Here is a 6,550-nt window from a genome sequence, read left to right as displayed (position 1 = left end):
TATTGGATAAAAAAATTCCAAAAAGAAATAGCATGCTAATTGTAAATGCGTGTACTTTTAATTTATAACCAACATAGAAAATCAACCGTGGGAATAGTAAGATTCAATCATAAGAAAAAAAACCTGATTGTTATAATACATAAAATAATTGTGGACTGTATTAAAAATATATCAGTACATCACATACATCAAATACATATATCTTCAAATAACAATTTATATGGGGAGTAGGCGCCCACCTACTATATAAAATCAAAATGTGTTTTATTAATACTAAAAATTATCCAATCAGTGGTAATATAATAATAATAATAATAAATAATAATAACACTGATAATAGTAAAACCAATAAATGATAATATACAAAGATATAAGATGGGTCTGTCTATACGCAGTCGATTAGACCACCACCGTCGTTATCATTTTGTTGTTATCAAAAAAAAAACTGTTATCATTCAATAAATAATATCCACAGATCTGATACATAAAAGTATTTTTAAATATCTGTGATAATATCAATTATTATTTACTTAAATATTATTATATTTTACTATAACTATAAATTAATAATTATACACTTTAATAAATAATTAACATATTATATCACTATTATTCAGAAAAATGTATAATATTGACAATATTGTCATTTATAATTTTCCATGTAATTCCAATACTTCACAAATTAGTATAATATTTAATTGTTAATATATTGTGATTTAATATTAATAAAATAAATATCATATTATAAATAATCTTTGTCTATCTGTTAATTTGTCCTTTATGCATTCCTAAATTGATGGACTAATTTTGACGAAATTTGGAACAGAGGTTTATTAGACCTATAGGCAGAAGATTATATAAGGCATTATTGTTTCATGGCAACCAGGCACGGCGCCAAGGGGGGGCAAGGTGGGGCTCTAGCCCCCCCAGAAAACAGATCAGCCCCTTCGCCAGCCTCCTCACTAAAAAATATGTACGATAGATATTGTGTAAAATATCAATATTTAGCTTATATAATATATTTGTCACAACTAAAAAAATTGAGGAATAAATTAAATTTATTATTTGTCTAATAAGGAAAAAATTTACTACAATTTCAATAAAATGTGTTTTGAAATTTGTAAAATAAGAAAAAATCTTTTATTTATTTTTTATTACCTTTATTGAGTACTAATTACTAGATGAAAATGAACAAATAAACGTATCCCAAATCATTGCATTAAAGATGATTGAAACAAATTGTTCATTACTAAACACAATTACTTTAATTTGTATTTATGAAATGTAGGTAAGTAAAAGAAACATAATTATTCATTCACAAAGGTATGTAATATTTAAGTCATAAAGAACTTATCATTTTTGTGTATCATGTCATCATTATGAATATAGTTGTTGAAGGTCTGTGATTAGACATTTTATTACATAAGGTACAAAAAAAAATATTTGACATTATTCTTAAAACATTTTTAACTATTCAAAAGTTTGTATATATTATCTGTTTAGACTCTTAGAGCATACAATATAAAACGTATGTACTATATAGATAATATCTATATTATGTTATATGATACGAAAATATTTATATTTCATTAAAATAACTTCAGTATTTGTTGAAAAATTTTAGCCCACGTAAAAAAAATATTTGCCCCACTCTGCCTCCCCTGGAAAAAAATTCTAGTGCCGTGCCTGATGGCAACAAACAAAGGACAGACAGACGAATAGCCATAAATTCATTTTAACTGAAAATGTATTGATAGTTTTACAATATTGAAAAGAACTGATATCTAACAAAGATAACTAATCTTAAGCTTAACTTAAATGCAATATTAAGATTTAATCTATATCTACTGAGTTAATTTTATTAGTTCTTGGTTCAATGCCTTGCTTTTTTGATACCAGTTACTATATAAGACATAGACACTATAGAATAAACAGTTAGTTTTATTAGTACTCGGTTCGATACCTTTGACACCAGTTACTATAAGGCATCTTTCAGTTTTCTGATTAAATAATTATATACAATTTTTTTTTGAACTATTTTTGGTGTGGTTTTTTTAAATTATTATTTTCATTAAAATGGAAGACACTAAATATTTTAACTGTCTTGAATATTTCCTTGAAAATTCAAGTGCGAGTATAGTGAATAATACTTCTATTCAAGGAGAAACTAGTGATTTGAATTGTTTTACTAAACGTTTGTCAGAATTAGGTTTTGGTTATGTCGTGGCAAAGTCTATAAAATATGAAGGTAATTTATTAAAATAAGTTTAAATGTTTAAAAAGTTATTTATTGAATTTCAAAATATGTACCAATAATATTAAAATGTGTTGACACTTGACAGGAGAAAACTCTAAGTACAGATTTTCCCTTGAGCGTGGAGAATTACCAATTAAATTTATGGGCTGTCCATTTTTAATTAAACAGCACATTTATTTTGAATGTGTAAATGGACCTCAACACAAATCTAACGACAATACAGATGTAATAACACAACTTTAATACATATTTTCTAAAATCAAAAACCTTACTTATAAATTAACATTAATTTTGTTCTATTTTTTTGGCACTTTTATAGAATGATCATCCAACTTGTGTTAAAAAAAGATTTTCTCTGAATAGTACAAAAAAATTTAACTGTCCAGCAACTATGGTAGTTATCAAATTATTATATTTCCCTGATTTTACGATTCCAGAAAGCTCATCAACTAATTGGAGATCTAAAAAACAGGTACCTATAAAATAATGTAATGAGTTAAAAATATGGTATATAATTATTATTATGAGATAGTATTTTAAATGTTATTTATTTTTAATATTTAGGTAATAGACAAATTAAAAAATGAATTGAAATTAGAAAATGTACAAATTAATGCAAAAGAAAAATACTTACTACTTCTGTCACTTCCTTCAGTACACAATCATGCAATAGAAACATCTCTTTTAAATCTACCTGTCGATACTTCAATATTAAAAGAAATTTCCAGATTGGTGAATAATGGATTTTCTAATATTAAGATTGTTTCATCTATGCTGAAGGACTTTGTTGAAAGAACTTGTACAACTGCTCCTTCTCCGATATCCCGAGCATTTTATCCTGATGAAAAAACATTAAGAAATTGTATAATTAAATTTACTTATGAAAAACATCAAAGTAAAATTGATCAACATGCCCTGGCTGTTAAAATAGAACAATGGAAAAAAACATACTCAAATGATAACTACTATTTTCGGCCATATAACGAATCTGATGGTAGTGTAAAACCACTTCTTTTCTGCCATCAAACAGAATGGCAAAGACATTTAATAACACGGTATGGTAACACCTGTTTGCTTGATGCAACTTATAAAACAACAAAATATGCTTTGCCTCTATTTTTCTTAGTAGTGAAAACTAATGTTAATTATTGTGTAGCAGCAACATTTATTGTACAATGTGAAGATTCAGATTCGATCACAGAGGCGTTATATATGATTAAATCCTGGAATGATAAGTGGGTTCCTCAATATTTTGTTACTGATTATTGCGAAGCAGAATATAATAGTATAGCCAAGGTATTTAATAATTGTCCCACTTATATTTGCGATTTTCACCGAGAACAAGCATGGTTGAGATGGACTAATAAACAAGGCAATCTTCAGGTAAAAGATGATCGTGGTCAGATACTAACACTTTGGAGAAGTATAGCACAAAGTAATGACGATACTAAATTTACAGAATCAGTTGAAAAAATGAAATTAACAGACGCTTGGTTAAGAAATCCAAAAGCACAACAATATTTTATTAGAACTTGGCTTTCTGTTGCAGAAAAGTGGATTAATCGATTTTTTAAAGATGAATATGATATCAAGATTTCAACAAATAACGGAGTAGAGACACAAAATAAAGTTATAAAGAGCTTTTACTTAAAATTAACAAGTGACAAGTCTTTAAATAGTACTATAGAAACAATAATTGATCAATTTTTACCAGAATCCTTAAAAAAATATCATTTAAAAAATTTAAAACTTACAGGAGAGTATAAAAAAATGTCTAATGTTATACCTAATTTTTTACACAGAAGACCTGAACCATTTGTCAAACATATTTATAACAGACTTTCTACTGCTCAAAACATATATTCTGAAAACAAAATAAAAAAGTTGGAATTGGAACACACATTTCATGTAAAGAGTGAAGATGGAACTTGTGTTTACACAATCAATTTCCTGATACCAAATTGTACCTGTATTGATTATATTAAATTCCATTGGCCATGTAAACATTTATGTGCAATATTTCTATATATTCCAAGGTATTCATTTAATGATTTACCTGAAAATTTTTTGAATAATCCATTCATATCACCTGATCCTCGTTATTCTATAACAAATGAACATAGTAAAGAAATATTAACAAAAACACCTGTTCATGTATTGGAAAAGGAAAATGCTTCACAAATAAATTATACAGACCTAAATAGCCAACAAAGAAATGACCAACATAATCCAATTCCAGACAATGAAAATCTTCCGGAACAAATTCGAGAAACACTAAAAAAAATATTAGATTTAACATACATAGTTAATTCAAATAACTACTCAAAAGAATTGTCTGAACAGCTTAATATTTTAAATGGTGTTCATACAAAAATCAATTCAATGACAAACAAAGAAGATGGTTTGTCATTATTACCTACAAAACGTCCACATTGTTCTCAATTATTAGATATACCAAAATCCCACAAAAAAAAGAAACTTGGGTGAAATTATTGAAATTTTTATTATTATTATTTATTATTACCTATTTATTTATTTATTTTATTAACTTGACCAACATTTTTATCCAATGACAATTTATTATTTAAAGATTTATACTGTTTATGTGATATTTTTAAATCAATTTGTATAATTTATTGTTATATGACTTCCCATAAATTAAGTGACATTTTTTTTAAACAAAGTATGATGCATGAATGTATTGGTTTTACAACATTTTATAAATTATAAAATTTAAATTTAAAAATATAAATTATAAATACTTATGAAAATAATGTAAGGTACATGTACTTACCGTGTATGAGTGTTTCTAAAAAGGAAAAGTAGATTTCCCAATAACACGTGATTACGGAATACGGATTAATAAATGTAATAAATAATAATTATTAACCTAATCTAAATTAACCTAACAAAAATGTAATTAGAATTAGAATAATATAATAATATTAATAATTAAGTAAATAATAATTGATATTATCACAGATATTTAAAAATACTTTTATGTATCAGATCTGTGGATATTATTTATTGAATGATAACAGTTTTTTTTTTGATAACAACAAAATGATAACGACGGTGGTGGTCTAATCGACTGCGTATAGACAGACCCATATAAGATATCGCGTATCACATGCGTGATACCGCGTTACCGTGAACGTGCCGCCGAAGTTGGACCATAACCTTTAAGATGGACGATGTGTTGTTGACGGCCGAGATCCCGCAACCCACGTGCATCTGATTGACTTTCATACGATATAAAAGTAACAATTCGAGAATCGAAAACGGCCCAATAAACTTTCGCACCCGCGCGCGGATATAAAATAACAAAATACAAAATAATACGTAGTACCGTTAAAGGCTAATGGATGCCCGGTGCACCATAGATTCAAAAAGGTAACAACGGCTCGCACACTGCCCGCGCTGGTGTGTAACACGTTTTTTGCACCCGTGTGCACAACGAAAAACACGATAGTCTCAATATCGTCACGGCATTGAGAGATCGCCCACGTCACATACGCCTTGAGCACGGTCGCGACTTAAAAACCAAAGTTATTTGCCACCGATGGCAATCATATAATAAAAACAAAAAGGCGACAACCGGTACCGGAAACGCGGCGACACATCGGACGAGAGTGGCTCGCAACCGACGCGATAGGCGAAGTCGCACGGAGGCGAATTGCGCAGGCGTGCTAGCAACCGGATCAATTTTAATTATTATTAATCGATTAGCTGGCACGCTCTGGCGGTATCTGGACCGAACACTAATACATTCTCCTCCGAGCGCGGGCAAAAATTTTTTTTTCGACGCCGTAGCCGCCTTTTTTTTGAATTACGGTATGTTCGGAACTGCCAACAAAACGAATAATTTTAGTTTTTCCGATGGCGCCGGCAAACGTCTCGTCATATGGAAAATAAAATAAAATAAAATAAAATAAAATAAAAAAATAAAATAAAATAAAATAAAATAAAATAAATAAAATAAAATAAAATATAAATATAAATATAAATATAAATAAAATCGAACCCAATTACGAGGTGTATCATTTGGAAAAAATGAAGGAGCTATTAGGAGGGGATACCACCAGAGTGCATGTTAAATATAAAAACGATGTCCCCCTACAAGGCCCCCCGATAATATTATTGACCAATCACTATTTGTCAATAATCAATGACCCGTCATTCAAAGACCGTTTATCAGTGTACACGTGGATAAGCGCACCTTTTCTAAAAATGTATAATAAAAAACTGTCACCGTTATTTTTTTATCATTTATTAAATAAATACAATATTACA

Source organism: Aphis gossypii, chromosome 2 (genome assembly GCF_020184175.1).
Source record: "Aphis gossypii isolate Hap1 chromosome 2, ASM2018417v2, whole genome shotgun sequence".
Taxonomy (NCBI): Eukaryota; Metazoa; Arthropoda; class Insecta; order Hemiptera; family Aphididae; genus Aphis; species Aphis gossypii.
Note: the sequence above shows the minus strand (reverse complement) of the source record.